Genomic DNA, 17,193 nt, shown 5'->3' on the forward strand with positions numbered 1-17,193 from the left:
TCCTCTATATATTGCTCTCAAAAACAACCTCGAGTACATTCCATGGACTTGTCCTTAACAACAATTTTGCCAATTTGTTTGCTCTTTTGATATAAAGATTAAAGTCCCCCACAATAATCCTGTTACCCTTCTTAAATTTTCCTCTAATTTCCTTATTAGTACTCTGTCCAGCATTATGACCACTGTAGGAGAGGAAAAACAATTCCCCAACTCTGTTTCCCACCCAATTTTCCTTAGCTTTCTTGATCTAAGATCCTTTCATTCTTCATTGTCAGGCTTGTCCCATCTCCTTTTCTCTTTTGCCTGGAAATATTTATTTATTGATCTTGGTCACCTAGCAACCAAATCTCTGCAATGGCCGCCAGGTCAAACATACTTATCCTCTTTGTGGCATTATTTTGTCAATCTTCTAGATCTTCAAAGGCTGACGGTGGAAGGTTGATTTTGTGATTGGAAGCCTGTGACCAGCAGTGCACCACAGGGATCGGTGCTGGGACTCTTGCTGTTTATTATATACATTAATACTTGGATGTGAATGTGGAAGGTATAATTAATAAGCTTGTAAATGACACAGAAATTGATGATATTGTTGATGCTGAGGAGGATAATCTTAGGCTACAAAGTGATATTGATCAGCTGGTAAGTTATGCAGAGCAATGGCAGATGGAATTGAAGTGTGAGGTGGGAGGTCTAATAAGGGTAGAATATATGCAATGAACGGTAAATCCCTAAGGAGTATTGAGGAACAAAGAACCTTGGTGTATAAGTCCACAGATCCCTGAAGGCAGCAGTACGGGCAGACAAGCGTATGGAATGCTTGCCTTTATTAGCTGGGGCATAGAGTATAGGAGCAGGGAGTCTTGGTACAACTTTAGAAAGCATTGGTTAGGACACAGCTGGAGTATTGTGTGCCGTTCTGGTCGCCACACTATTAGAAGGATGTGATTGCACTGGAGAGGGTGCAGAGGAGATTTGCCAGGATGTTGCCTGGGATGGAAAGTTTTAGCCATGAGGAAAGAATGGATAGGCTGGGTTTGTTTTCCTTGGAGCAGAGGAGATTGTGGGGGGATCTGCTAGAGGTATACAAAATTATGAAGGGCATAGATAGGATAGATCATAAGAATCTTTCCCCATGGCTGAGGTGTCAATGACCAGAGGGTATAGGTTTAAGGTGAGGAGTAAGTGGTTGGAGGAACTGAGGAAAAGGTTTTTCAGCCAGAGGGTGGTGTAAATATGAAATGCACTGCCTGAGAGGGTGCTGGAGGCAACATTTAAGAAGCATCTAGATGAGCAGTAGGCTATGGACTATAGGCTATGGGATTAGTATAAATTGGTATTTGATGGTTGGCATAGACATGGTGGGTGAAGAGTCTGTTTTTGTGCTGTCTGATTTTATGACCCCATGAATGTATTGTGCATTCAGGTACAATGGGTAGGATTTTATGGCCACACTCGACCCAAGACCGGAAAATCCCATCCGAGGTCAACGGACTTTCCCATTGTCCACTCCTCGCTCACTCTGATTCCTGTGGTGGGTGAGGCAGTAGAATTCCGGCAAATATCTTCCATTTGAACTTTTTTTGCCTTTTTTGGCAAAAAGCCTAATGCCTGCTACCATTATTAAACTTTCTGTTCATTCCTAACATAAACAGTTTCTTTTTTACTCAAGTCACTATTTTTCTTTGCAACCTTGACTTTTCACTTCAGAATTAGTCATCTATCCTCAGCTGACCCCTCACTCCCCCACATTTAGTTGAAACTTGTTTCACGAGGGAATTGTTCCCAATCCACTCTAATGAGATTGTTTCCTCTTCCCCAGTATAGCTGACAGCTCCCTGTAAATTCAAACTCCTATTTTCTGTACGTGCATTCAAACCGCTGACCCTATGCCAGTTTGCTGGTGGCCCAGATTATAACTCAGATGTGAATGTGGAAGGTATAATTAATAAGCTTGTAAATGACACAGAAATTGATGATATTGTTGATACTGAGGAGGATAGTCTTAGGCTACAAAGTGGTATTGATCAAATAGTGACATTTAAGGTTCTGTTTTTTTAAAATTTGTACCATAATTCCTGAAGTTCCCTCAGCAGAACCTTATTCCTAGTGTTATGTACGTCATTGATTCCTACATAAACTCCAACAATTGGATTCTTCTGCTCCTCCATCATGTTTTTCTCTGGCTGTGAGGAGATGTCCTTAACCTTGACATTGGACAGACAACACTGGAATTGCTGATCACACTGCAGGGAAGAATATCTATTCTTTTGACTATATGGGCCCCTATCACCACCAATCCTCTGATTTGGTTGTCCTGGTCAGTTCAGTCACTCACCCTGTGGTCTTCATTTTCATCCATTGTGATAGGAAACACCTTGGGCCTGTTTCCCTGCAGCCCCACCCCCTCCCCCCCCACCCCCACCACCACCACCACACCCCGCCACCCCCCCCGGCCCATGTTTGGCAGAGGCAGCGAGCAATTGGCTGGCAGTGGGATCTTCCAGTCCCACAGCTGTCAATGGGTTTTCCCGTTGTTTACACCCTCCACCACTGAGAAATCCATGGAAGGAGGCCACTATTGGTGGGATCGAAAAATTCTGTAGGTGGTAACGGTTGGAAAATTTCAGCCCTTTTACCTGGAGAAAATTGACAAAGGCTGAGATTCCTCCATCCAGTGAACCCCTAGTTCCTTGTTGCTGTGTCAAAGTCACAGTCATGCACTGCTGACACTCCCCAGTAGCCAAATCAAAATCTCTACCTATCCCCAGGGATATGATTGCTTCAGCTAATTCACCTTCTCCCTGACTCCTGCCGTGGTCAGTAACTCTGAGCCAAAGCTGCTCAAGTTACAGATTTAGCCTTCTGTCTCTCCACGAGCTGCAGATGTGACGCCAGCCTAATACTGCAACCTAGTAACGCACCCATCCAATCTACTCTTGTAGTATTAATTCATTAACTCACATTAATTCATTATTAAATTGATTAATTCTTTTAAGCATCTAGTTTGACCATTTCACTGCCTCAGGTTTATAGAAACCAGTCTCTCCATGGGTATTCCTACTTATCCGACAGATACCAGGATATGACTATGGGAAGCAGCTTCTGAGTACTGTCTTCACCAGAACTGTGCTACTGATGTTATCCTGACCACCCAGTCACCTGAGTTAACCCAGCCCTATGAAAACAACTGAAAGCGTTAAAGGTGAAAATGAGGACATCCTATCCCCTATGGGTCAATTTGCCACCCTCACCAAATTCTCAGCTTGTAACTGGATGTATTCAGTTAACATTGCAATCAGTGCTTATGGCCTTTGTCATATTGTTAACACTCTGGAAACCTCCTGTGTTAAAGGGTGGGGAATGTGTGAGTGGTCATGATCCCCAATCTCTGGTGTAAGCATCTGCATCATTTCTGGGACACCAATCCAAATGGTTTTCATTTCCCAGACATTACCCCTGTGATCTCAAACACTTTCAAAGCTAAACACATTCTAAAGAATCTCTGAGCACACATCAATACCCGTTCCTCTGGTTATACTCATTATTTGTGAGTTCTATCACTGAATCCTGTGGAACAGACATTCACTACGGGCAGAATGTTACACCTTAATCTAATTTTATACATCACTCTGTCTGAAAGACATCATTAAACAGCTTGTATCTCTGAGAGGTAACAATTCAATATCATACAGTATGTATCACCAGTGGGTTAAAATATAGCCAGTACTTGTAATACTTAATGGATTGTTCCCCAGTGTCGCTCCGTAACATCACCTACACCTGAACTAACTGTATTCATCCCCACCCCCTGTCCTCACCCACCCCTCACATCCCCACCTCCACATCCCCATCCCCACCCCCACATCCCCATTCCCACCCCCACATTCCTGCCCCCACCCCCACATCTCCCACCCCAACCCCTTCTTCCCACTCCCACATTCCCAAACCCCATCCCCCACCCCCACCCCCACCCCCACATCCCCACTGCCACATCCCCACCCCCATCCCTGCACCACCCCACATTCCCACCCCCAGATCGCCCATATCCCCCTCACCCACACTCCCCCACATCCCCCACGTTCCCCACATCCCCCATCCCCACATTCCCCCATCCCCACATTCCCCACACACACCCCCATCCCCACATCCCCACTCCCACATTACCCATCCCCACATCCTCACCCCCACATCACCCATATCATCTATCCCCACATTACCTGCTTTGGTCAGACTGTTAGCTGCACATGGCCCACCATCATCCATTCCCCTGTCAAATTCCTATCCTTCCAAAACACCTCCTCTATCATTCTGCCTGATAGCCTCCCATTTCCCATGTCTCACTAACTTGTCCAATAATCTACTGAGGGTCCTGACACTCCCAGTCCCACAAACATATTCAATTCAAAATTCTGCTTGGTTTTGTGTATTCTTCCCATTCATCTCTACTATCTGTCCACTTTATTATCTGATTCATGTGCATTCTCCCTCACTATAACCTCTCCTTGGTAGCAGTGTTTACAGCTTCATCCCAAAATCTTGAATTCTCTCCCTCTCCTTTCATTTCCTCACTTTTAAACAAGCTGATTTAGCCTTGCAATGTTTTCGCCCAGTTTTTGGTCAGAGCACAAACCTCTCTGTATCCTCCTTGAAGTAAATTGTGAAACTTCAGGATTTCTATCCTGTAGACATCAGTATAAGCAGACGTAGCAATTCCTAAATCTTGACTGTTATGCAATGGGACGCTAATGATCTGTTATAATCTGACCATGCTGGGATCTGACAGCTGGGGTTGATTATTGTGCGAAAATCATTGGATTCCCATTCATTCACTTTCAGAGTGTACTTGAACAGGAAAGATAGATTTGTGTGATGAGTATGTGTGTACTTGTGTCTATTAATGTGTGTGTAAGTATGTGTATATAAGTGTTTAAGAATGTATGTAAGCATGTGTATAAGCATTGTGTAAGCTTGTGTGTAAGTAGGTGTGCAAATGTCTGCATAAGACTGTGTTTAAGTGTGTGTATAAGTGTGTTTAGGTATGTGTGTGTAAGTATGTGTTTAAATATCTGTGTATTGTGTTTGTAAGAATGTACGTAAGTATGTGTAAGTGTGTGTGTCAGTGTGTCTTTGTGTTGGGCCTATCTTAATGGACTCCTGCAGTGATGTCCTGGAACTGAGATAATTAACCTCCAACCACCACAATCATCTTTCTTTGAGTCAGATGTGATGCCAAGTGGAGAGATTCCCCTGATACCCATTGATTCCCGTTTTACTTGGGCTTCTTGATGCCACACTTGGTCAAATGCTGCCTTGATATCAAGGGTTGTCACTCCCACCTCACCTCAGGCAGGTTACAGCTGAGTAAGTGAAACTTGATAGTGCTGTTGATGACCCCTTCCATCACTTTACTGATGATCGAGGGTACACTGCGATAATTGGCCGGGTTGGATTTGTCCTGTTTTTTGTGTACAGAACATACCTGTGCAATTTTCCACATTGTCAGGTAGATGCCAGCATTGTAACTGTACTGGAAGAGCTTGGCTAGGGGAGCGGCAAGTTCTGGAGCACAAGTCTTCAGTACTATTGCTGGAATATTGTCAGTGCCCACAGCCTTTGCAGCAAATTGGTTTAATATTAACATCTAGTTGCTGGGGATCTCCAGAAGCCACTTCAGCTGAAATGTTTTGCAAATGCTTCTTCCTTATCTTATGCGCAGATATGCTGGTCTCCTCCATCTTTGAGGATGGGGATATTTGTGGAACGTCCTCCTCAGCAAGTTGTTTAATTGTCCATGACCATTTACAGCTCGATGTGGCAGTACAAGTGTGTGTGTGATGGTGATGAGTGTATGTGTGAGCACGAGAGGGGATAAATATGCATATGTGTACATGTGTGACTGGATGAATTTAGGCGTATCAATATGCATGAGTGCATGTAAGTGAGTGTGTGTAGGAGTGGATGAGGGTGGAGCGTGTGAATAGGTGAGGGAGTGTGTATGTGAGTGTGTGTGTGTGTGTGTGTGTGTGGGTGTATATGGAAGTGAATGCGTGTGAGTGAGTGAGGAAGTGTGTGTGTGAGCGTATGTGGAAGCAAGTGTGTGAGTGTTTGAGTGTGTGTGGGAGTGTGTGTGCGTGAGAGAGTCTGTGTCTGTGTATGTGAGCAAGTAAGTGTGGGAGTGAGTGAGTGAGGAAATGAGTGAGGAAATGAGTGAGGAAATGAGTGGAAGTGTGAGTTTGTGTGCCTGTGTGAACTCCTGTTATACTCAGGGCTTTGATGTCTCCCTGTCTGTGTGTGTTTAATTAAGCAGATTAAATCTTATATAATGATGACATAACCATCCATTTGCTGGTGCTAAACACACTTCACCAGCCAGCCGGCAGGTTTGATTTACAGGGAGTTTGTTGTGGTTGAATTCTTCGTGGTTATTCGTTGCTTCATTCATATTCACGTCATTGCAAGGATTTGTGGATATCTGTGAACAGGACAGTGGGGAAGTTGCTATGTCATGTTTGTCCTTGTAGCTGTGAGGGAGGTTTCAGAATCTCAGACTCTAGTTGGGTATATTAGAGAGATTTCATGGTACAACCTCCCACCTTTAACTGCCCTACCCGTTCAAAAGGCACTTTGTCCCACCTCCAATATTTAATAACCACAAGCACAAAGGGTCCACAACATGGTAAAGAAAACATGGCATTTTTAATGGTTCTTCTCCCAGTTTTCTCACCATTAGCACTGGAAACAAGATTTCATTCTGGAAGAATCAGGGACAATCTTGGAGGACTGTCAAGCTCATAGCACAGCTTGATGCTTCAAATGTTTCTGCCCAGTCATACCTGGATTTTGGATTTCTCCTTCCCTCTCTCCTTCCCTCCCTCCCTCTTTTCCTTCCATCTTTCCTTCTTTGGCATTTCTTTAGTCCAAGTTAAAATGGACTCTGTGTAATGAAGGTCTGCTCTGTTAATGCCAGCACTCACACATTGATACAACCCTAGTTTTCCTGACCATGAGGTTTAGAGTGCACGGTCAGCAATATAGCTCCGGGCTGCCTTCAGTGAGTCACCCTTCACAGGGAGCGATTTAGCTGCTGCTTACTATAGGGTGATTGTGTAGCTGATTTGCCAGCAGTGTCTGTTTGTGCTGGTAACCCTAATGTAGCCCCATATCTGGAACACGCTACCAGAATATTCCAATATCCCTCTTGTTGGTCCTATAATATCGTAAAGATCCCACGACAGAGCTGTTTCTCAGATATCTGAGAGGACACCAAAGTTTTGTAAATCCTCTCCATTACACTTGCTGCTCCAATTGAATCCTGAGGACAGCTTTCAGTTTGGGGAAAGCATTTTACTTCAATCAGAGTGCAGATTGGGAAATCTCTTTGAACTGCTTCTGTGTCTGAACCCACAATAACAGTGTTGTATATTCCTGAGATAAATCACAAACAGTTGTCCATCGCCAACACTGATGGCTCAGTGATATATGTGTCATTCCTGATTTGTCTTTGTTGTGATTATCCTATGAAAAGAGTATTCTGAGCTTTCCAAACTTTAGTCCATATTGCCTCAGGCTGAATTAGAAAGTAGGAAGTTACATTTGTATAACACCTCCCACCTTCCAAGGATACTCCCAAAGTGCTTCTGAAGTGTGCCCACGATTATTTCTGTCCCATAAACAGAAACATGTTTTTCATGGTGTTGGCTAAAGGAATCATAAAGGATTATAAATGATTTTGTTCTTTATTCAATTATTATTGTATAGTGTATATCTTTATTGTAAATTTAGAGACAAAATGATGTTAGTATTTAATTTTGTATTTGTTTAATTGTCCTCTAATCTTCATTGCCAAATATATTCTGAAGTGATATCTTAGCTCACATTGTAGTATTGACTGTATATTACTTCCTCATCCAGTTTCCCAGAGCTCCTTCCATCAATAGGAGTTGTTATTTCTCTCTATACTCATTTTAGTACATGTCTGGAGTGATCACATTTGGATCCGCCTTTACAGTTCAGCCATGGTCATATACCTGGTTTCCTCTTCAATTATCTCTCTACATTATATTTCTTCAATCTCCCACCACTATAACCCAGTCCATCATGCAAACCAGCCTCCCAACTATTTACTTTGTCAACACTTCCCTGCTGCTTCAGAAAAGCAGCCAGCATAATCAAGGGCCCCACACACCCCACATTGTCTCTTCCACCTTCTTCCATCAGAAAAAAGATACAGAAGTCTAAGGATACATACCAACTGACTCAAAACAGCTTTTTCCCTCTGTCATCAGGCTTTTGAATGGACCTACCTCGCATTCAGTTGATCTTTCTCTACACTCTAGCTGTAACTATAATGCCACATTCTTCACCCTCTCCTTTCCTTCTCTACAAATGGTTTGCTTTGTATAGTGCACAATAAACAATACTTTTCACTGTATACTAATACACATGACAATAAATCAAATCAAATCTCCTCTCTCGATGTAAAACACTTTGCCATTCGCAGTATCACATTCCTTTTCTAATTTCTTACAAAAGTGATATCTAAATCATGTGACAAAACTTTAATTTTCTCCTTTATTTATACATGTATTTATAATGCAGTTTATTTTTTAAATTCCTAATTATTGTCTCGGTGTGACGGGAAGGCAAGTGGCTTTGAGCTCACTCAGTGGACTATATAATAAATTTGCCCCTATTCACTGACATTTAGGGAAACCAAAAGAATCTCATTGCAGCCAGTTCCCCATTGAGCAATAACCCTCAACAATTAGCTGGGGCAGACTGAGGTTTATAGATCCCTAACTGGGGAACATTCCCAATCTGGACATTCCCCGATGTGAACATTCCCCTATTCAGGCATTCCTCAACTGAGACATTTCAAACGCGGACATTTCCAATCCGGACATTCTCCAATCCAGATATTCCCCTATCGGACATTCCCCATCTAAACATTCTTCTAGCTGGATATTCCCCTATCCAGGTATTTTCCAATCTGAACATTCCCCATCTGAATATTCTCCCATCCGGACATTCCCGATCTGGATATTCCCCTATCCGGATATTCCCATCGAAACATTCTCCTATCTGGATATTCCCCAATCTGGACTTTCTCCAATCTGGACATTCCCTGTCTGGACATTCCCCATCTGAACATTCCCCATCTGAACATTCTCCAATCTGGACATTCCCCTATCTGGACATTTTCCAATCTGTCATTCCCCATCTGAACATTCTCCAATCTGGACATTCCCCTATCTGGACATCTTCCAATCCAACATTCTCCAATCTGGACTTTCCCCTATCTGGACATTTTCCAATCTGTCATTCCCCATCTGAACATTCTCCAATCTGGACATTCCCCTATCTGGACATCTTCCAATCCAACATTCTCCAATCTGGACATTCCCTATCTGGACATTCCCCATCTGAACATTCCCCATCTGAACATTCTCCAATCTGGACATTCCCTATCTGAATATTCTCCAATCTGAATATTCCCCTATCCAGGCATTCCCTTATTTGACAATTTCCTTTGTCATTTTGTACAGCCCCTTTCACTCATTTTTCAATTTGGAAAATGGTGTTAGAAATAATCTAAATGGGAAAATTTCAGGGTACTGAAATTTCCACGGATGAAGGGGTAAAACAATAAACAACATCAGAAGGCTGCTTTTGAGTCACAAAGTGGAGTGTTATCCCAGATCGAAGGCACTATCTGCTGGGGTTTGAATGATTAATGACATTCCAGGTATTTTGGGATCTGGAATTAACTACTGTGTAAAACCACTGATTCTCAGTCACAGGAACTGATTGCTAGATTTCACACAGACTATTATCAGTCTCCGAAATGTATAGCCTACTACAATCAGAATGCAGATACAAAGGGAAAATAATATTGTTTGTGTTTATGTGAGTGAGTGAATGAGTGAATGAGTGAGTGAGCAGTGAGTGAATGAATGAACATTTATGTGTGTTAGGGTCAGTAACTGTATGTGTCTGTATGTTCGGTGTTTGTGTGGGTGTGCACCTGAGTGTGTGTGTGTGTGTGTGTGTGTGCGTGCATTTGTGTGTTTCAATGTGTGTGTCAGTGTGTTTATTGGTCTATGTGTATATGTGTGGATTGTTCTATGTGTATCAGTGTGTGTGTATGATCTATCAGTGTATATGTTTGTGTCATAGAGTCATACAGCACATAAACAGGCTGTATGACTCTATCACTCTATGATACAAATTATTCAGCCCACCAAGTTTATACGAATCATCAACATCAATCTACACTAATCCCATTAACCTGATCTTGGTCCACAGCCTATTATGCCTTGGAGATTTAACTGCTTATCCAGATGCTTCTTAAATGTTGTAAGAGTTCCTGCACCCTCTCAGGCCGTGCATTTCATATTTCCACCACCCTCTGGGTGAAAAACCTTTTCCTCAGATCTCCCCAAACCACTTACTCCTCACCTTAAACCTATACCCTCTGGTCATTGACACCTCAGTCATGGGAGAAGGATTCATACAATCTATGCCTCTCATAATTTGTACGCCTCTATCAGATCCCCCCTCAGCCTCTTCTGCTCCAGGGAAAACAAACACAGCCTGTCCACTCTTTCCTCATGGCTGTGAGTGTGTGTGTGTGTATGTGTGTGTGTGTATGTCAGTATCCATGTGTGTGCTTCAGCATGCATGTCAGTTTGTGCGTGTGTCTGTCAGTGTGTGCCAGTGTGTGTATCAGTGGGTGTGTCAGTGTGTAACAGTACATGTGTCAGTGTGTGAGTCAATGTGTATGTCAGTGTGTCTTGGTCAGTGTCTGTGTATACCACTGTGTGTGTGCATGTATCAATGTGTGTATCAATGTGTGTCAGTATGCGTGTGCACGTCAGTGTGTGTGTGTCAGTGTGCATCTGTGCATCAGCGTGTATGTCAATATGTATGTGTGTATAACAGTGTGTGTGTGTGTGTGTGTGTCAGTGCATATCACTGTGAGTGTGTGTTAATGTGTGACAATATGTGTGTCAGGGTGTATCTGTGCGTGTGTCAGTATGTATATGTTTGTGTATGTGTGTCATTGTGGGAGTGTGTGTCAGTGTAGGTGTGTGTGTCAGTATGTATATTAAGAAGTCTCACACCACCAGGTTAAAGACCAACCAGTTTATTTGATAGTCTCAAGACCAGAACTCTCCACTCACCTGACGAAGGGGCAAAGCCCAAAAACTTGTGGGTTTACTATCAAATAAACTTGTTAGACTTTAACCTGGTGTTGTGAGACTTCTTACTGTGTTTACCCCAGTCCAACGCCGGCATCTCCGCATCATGTGTCAGTAAATGTCAGGGTGTGTGTCAGTTTGTGTATCAGTGTGTGTATCAATGTATGTTTCTGTGTTTTTGACAACATGCGTGTGTGTCAGTGTGTATCAGTGTGTGTGTCCATGTATGTGTGTCAGCGTGTTTCAATGTGCATGTCAGTATATGTGTCAGTGTGTGTCAGTGTGTGCATCAGTGTGTGCATCAGTGTGTCAGCATGTATCATTGAATGTGTCAGTGTGTGTCAGCATGTGTGTGTCAGTGTGTATGACAGTGTGTAACACTGTGTGTATCAGCATGTGTGTGTTAGTATGTGTCAGTGCGTGTGTGTCAGTGTGTGTCAATGTGTTAGTGTGTGTGACAGTGTGTCAGTGTGTAACAGTCTGTGTGTCAGTGTGTATGTCAGTGTGTAACAGTATATGTGTCAGTGTGTAACAGTCTGTGTGTCAGAGTGTTTTTTTCAGTGTGTAACAGTCTGTGTGTCAGTGTGTAACAGTCTGTGTGTCAGTGTGCATGTGTTAGTATGTGTTCCAGTGTGTATGTGTGTAACAGTGCATCTGTCAGTATGTATGTCAGTGTGTGTATCAGCATGTGTGTGTCAGTGGGTGTGTGTGTGTCTTTGTGTGTCTGTCAGTATGTGTCAGTATGTGTGTCAGAGTGTGCATCAGTGTATATCAATGTGTAACAGTGTGTGTGTGTCAATGTGTATGTCAGTGTGCAACAGTCTGTGTCAGTATGTAACTGTGTGTCACTGTGTGTCTCAGTGTGTAGCAGTGCATGTGTCAGTGTGTGCATCAGTGTGCATGTGTCAGTGTGTGTGTCAATGTGTAACTGTGTGTGTGCGTGTGTACCAGTTTGTGTATGTCAGTGTGTGTTAATGTGTGTCAGTATGTAACTGTGTGTCACTGTGTATCTCAGTGTGTAGCAGTGCATGTGTCAGTGTGTGTCAATGTGTTACTATGTGTGTGTGTGTGCCAGTTTGTGTATGTCAGTGCGTGTTAATGTGTATCAATGTGTAACAGTGCATAAGTGAGTATGTGTCAGTGTGCGTATCAGCATGTGTGTCAGTGTGTGTATCAGTGCATGTGTGTCATTGTGTGTGTCAGTGTGTATCAATGTGCAAGTCAGTATATGTATCAGTATGTGATTCAGTGTGTGTCAGTGTGTGTGTGTGTGTCAGCATGCGCGTCAGTGTGTGTATCAGTGTGCATGTCAATGTGTCTTTGTGTGTATATCATTGTGAGTGTGTCATGTTTCTTGGTGTGTGTATCAGTGTGTATCAGTGTATGTGAGTGTGTGCATGTGTGTCCTTGCATATGGGTGTGTGTATCAGTATGTGTGTTAGTGTGTGTGTCGGTATGTATTAGTGTGTGTATCAGTGTGTGTGTGTGTGTTAGCCTGGTGTTGTCAAACTTCTTACTGTGTTAGTGTGTATTAGTGTGTGTCAGTGTGTGCATCAGAGACTGTGTCAGCGTGTGTGTCAATGCGTATTGGGGTGTGTGAGTGTCATTGTGTATCTGTGTGTTTGGTCTGTGTGTCAGTGTGCATCAGTGTGTGTCTGTCTTGGGCTATGTGTATCATTGTGTGTTAGTGTGTGTGTGTCACTGTGTGTATCAATGTGTGTCAGTGTGTATCAGTGCATGTGCATGTGTGTGCATGGGGGGTGGGGGCGTGTAGGGGGTGAATAGCTCCCTTACTGAGAGGTTGCTGTGTGTCTCTATAAAAATCACCTCTCTGTGTCTGCATAAGGATCACCTACCTCTCTGTGTCTGTACCAAGCTGATCTGTGAGCCTAGGCTGGGCTCCGGGAACAGAGCCGGATTCCTGTTCGCTCGGAGAGACAGAGCCCGGGAGAGGGGGTAAGGACGGAATCCCTCTGAAACCGCTAGAAACCTGCTCCCTGGCTGAGAAACGCCAGCACCCTCAACACAGCGGGCAGCTTTCTAACAATGTGAAGCGGGTTTCCAGACAGAAGCTGGAGTCCAGGAGTAATCCCGGATAAGTTCAGCAGCGAGAGCTTGCCACATCCTAACTCCCGGAGTAAGAGCTTCACTCACATGTACCCGGACTGAGAATCCAGGCTGTCAAACCCAACTCACACTGGCAGCAAAGTGTGAAGAGAGACTTGGTTCTTACCCTGTAATCCGGCTGGGGCTGAGAGCGGCCAGTGTCCCCGCATCTTCCCGCGCTGCCATCCACCATCAGGAATGTGGACCTGTTCCTTCTCAGCGCTCCGTCTGCTCCATCCCTACAGAGACTCCCTTCTCCATCATCGCCCCTGACACTGGAGAGCTAGCGGCTCCCTCCTTCGTCTCTGTGTCTGTGTCTCTCCCTCTAACTCTCTGTCTCTCTCACTCTCCCTCTAACTCTTCGTCTTTCTCTCTCACTCTCTGTCTCTCACTCTTTCTCTGTCTCTATCCCTCTCACTGTGTATCTCTCACACTCTGTCTTTCTCTGTCCCTCTCAATCTTTCTTTCTGTAGCTCTGTCTCTCTCTGCTGTCTCTCAATCTCTCTTTCTCTCCGTCTGTCTCCCTCTATCTGTCTTACTGTCTGTCTGTTTCTCTCCTTGCCTCTCTGCCTCTCTCTCTATTCTTTCTGTCTCTGTCCCTGTCTCTCTGTTTCTCTCTCGTTCTCTCTCTCCCTGTCAGTCTCGCTGCCTTTCTCTTTCTCCCTGTCTGTCTCTGTCTCTCTCACTCTGTCACTCTCTGTCTCTTTCTTCCTGTCTGTCTATCTCTCTCTCTCCCTGTCAGTCTCTCTCTTCCTGTCAGTCTGTCTGTCTGTCTCTCTCCCCCTGTCTCTCTCTCTCCCTGTCTGTCTGTTTCTCTCTCTCTCTCTCTATGTCTGTCACTCTTCTTCCCAGTGCAGGTTGTAACAGGTCTTCACTCCATCGCTTTGCTCAGCCTCTGAGATGTTGGAATAACTTGAAACAGCCAGCACCTCCCCCCAGTTCCTCCTCTCTCTGCATCTTAAGCAACCCACCCCCCCACCCCCCTTCCCCCGTGGAACCTTGTCCCCTTGAAGCACATTCCTGCTTCACTTAAATGTGTTGCATTCTTCAAGCCGCCACTTTTCTAACCAGACTCCAGAGAATGTCCTTCTGCTGCCCGGGGATGAGAGAGTGGAGTCCGGACAGAGCCCATTTTCTGACAGAGATGCTTGCTCTGACAGTGCTGATCCTCTCACACACACACACACTGAGAACTCAAAATGAGAATACTAAGAGGGAGAGAGAGCATCCTTCACACCAAAGCTCACAGGTTAAATTCACACACACACACACACACACACACAAAAGCCAGTATCAGGGACAGAGTGAGGGAACATTGAATGGCACTGACAGGCTGCCTCCAGAGAGAATCAGCACTCAGTTGATGGGCCAAATGGTCTCATTCTGTGCAGTGGTGACTGACAACTCCTGATACTTGGGAACTCCTGTGACGTAGTGTTTTTCACAGAATAATTTCTAATGTTTCGGAACAGCAAATTGCTCAGTTCCTGATGTTTGGGATAGTTTTATTTGACTTCTGATATTTAGGATACTTTTGTCTGATTCCTGATGTTTGATTCGATTTGATTTATTTTGTCACACGTATCGAGATGCAGTGAAAGGTATTGTTTCTCACAAGTCGGGTGGTCAGATGACAGCTGGGAAGAAGCTGTTCTTGAGTTGGTTGGTATGTGATCTCAGACTTTAGGGTATTTGTTTCCTGACGGAAGAAGGTGGAAGAGAGAATGTCCTAGGTGCCTGGGGTCCTTGATTATGCTGGCTGCTTTTCCAAGGCAGCACAGCTAAAATGTCTTTTTATTAGCGTCACAAGTAGGCTTATATTAATACTGCAATGAAGTTACTGTGAAAACCCCTGAGTCGCCACACTCCAGCAATTGTTCAGGTACACTGAGGGAGAATTTAGCATGGCTAATGCCCCTAAGCAGCACATCTTTTGGATTGTGGGAGGAAACCAGAGCACCCAAAGGAAACCCATGCAGACATGGGGAGAACGTGCAAAGTCCACACAGATAGTGACCCAAGCTGGGTATCAAACCTGGCTTTCTGGCGCTGTGAGTCAACAGTGCTAACCACTGTGCCACTGTGCCGCCCCAGCAAGTGTAGATGGAGGCAGTGGGTGTGAAGTTGGTTTGCATGATGGACCGGCCTATGTTCACAACCCTTTGTTGTTTCTTGCAGTGTTGGTCAGAGCAGGAACCAAACCAAGCTGTGATACATCCGGAAAGGATGCCTCCTACGTGCATCTGTAACAAGTGGTGAGAGTCATAGTGGACATGCCAAATTTCCTCAGCCTCCTGAGAAAGTAGAGGCATTGATGGGCTTTCTTAACTATAATGTCAGTGTGGAGGACAGGTTGTTGGTGATCTGGACACATAGAAACATGAACCTCTTGACCATTTTCACTTCATCACCATGGATGTAGACCAGGGGCATGTCCTCCACTATGCTTGCTGAAGTTGATAACTACCTCTTTCATTTTACTGATATTGAGTGAGAGATTATCGTCGCACCAATTCACCAGATTCTCTATGCCAGAATTTTACCATCCCACCTACCACAGCAATCAGAGCGGGTGAGGGTTGGACCACGGAAACGTCCGTTGACTTTGGGAGGAATTTTATGGTTTTGGGATAAGCAAGGCCATAAAATCCTACCCATACTCTTTCCTCTATTCTGTCTAATCATTGTTTAAGATCTGAACCCAGAACAGTAGTGTCATCAGCAAACTTGAAAATCGAGTTGGAGGGGAATTTGGCCACACAGTCATAGGTATATAAGGAGTATAGAAGGGGGTTGAGAACATAACCTTGTGGGGCACAAGGAATCATAGTAAGAGGTGTCACAACACTAGGTTAAAGTCTAACAGGGTTTATTTGGATTGATGAGCTTTCAGAGCACTGGTCCTTCATCAGGTGAGTCACCTGATGAGAAAGCAGTGCTCTGAAAGCTCATGATTCCAAATAAACCTGTTGGACTTTAACCTGGTGTTGTGAGACTTCTTACAATATCCACCCCAGTCCAACACTAACATCTCCACATCAAGGAAAATCATGGAAGAAGTATTGTTACCTATCATGTCCTGATGGCCTCTGCATTGCACATAATGAAATTCAGCTTGCTGAAAAAAAGAGAAAACATCACATTTTCTCACCTAATTAACACTTAGAATCTTTTTGGAAAAAATTCCACCCAATGAATCACACAAAATGTCCCAAATATCAGGAATCAGGAAATAAGTGCTGTGATATTAGTATACCTTTTAAAAATGTTTTTTGTAAATCATGTTCTCTGCAGCTATAAGCTGTTTTGATTTCATTGCTGCTGGAAATCTTTTTATTGCTCCATCAGTGGTTTAAATGGGGCTGTTTATTTTTACTCTTTTATGACTTTGCATTGTAAGGAGAAAGGACATATGTTTTGGACAGTTTTTTCCTTCCAAGTGAATGTAAGGTTTCATTTTCTGTTTTGGCTGGCAGCAGTTTTGAGCTTTAGAAGGGACATCGAGCTGAAAAGAAGTGTTTCTCTGTCTTGGTTTTGGAAATTCTGCTGGTTTTCTTAAAGTAAGCCTTCTTGCCTTCCTGGAGTAGAACATCTACTGTTGGTGACTTGACCAGAGTCTCTCCCTGGTGTTCTGGAAAGCTGTTCTGGGACTTCAAACTGTTCTAAGTGTGTCCAGAGGGCTTCTGGAAGTTACAAGGCTGAGAATTCAGGATTTTCAATTCTCCAATCAAAGGACTCAGTTCCAGTATCAGGTGAACATTAGTCTTTGCTGTGTTAAACCTATGGAAAGAGTTTTTTTGTCTATGGGAAGTTTGTGTTTGTTGGAACATTTTAGATATTTTTGTTAAGGGTTATATATCATCATGGTTGTTTTGTTTTTGTCTGT

General features: G+C 43.8%; 1 protein-coding gene across 2 annotated transcripts in view; it reads right to left on the reverse strand.

The window, feature by feature from the left end:
* The window catches only part of LOC145340124 (metabotropic glutamate receptor 2-like), a 65,706-nt gene extending 51,530 nt beyond the window's left edge, over positions 1–14,176 (reverse strand). For both annotated transcript variants that reach the window (XM_080184561.1, XM_080184554.1), the window contains exon 1: positions 13,435–14,176. The gene's annotated coding sequence lies outside the window, so the exon portion shown is untranslated. The remainder of the gene's footprint in view (positions 1–13,434) is intronic.
* Positions 14,177–17,193: the final 3,017 nt, after the last annotated feature.

The sequence above is a fragment of the Carcharhinus amblyrhynchos genome, chromosome 3, assembly GCF_965287045.1.
Source record: "Carcharhinus amblyrhynchos chromosome 3, sCarAmb.v2.hapA, whole genome shotgun sequence".
NCBI classification, from domain to species: Eukaryota; Metazoa; Chordata; class Chondrichthyes; order Carcharhiniformes; family Carcharhinidae; genus Carcharhinus; species Carcharhinus amblyrhynchos.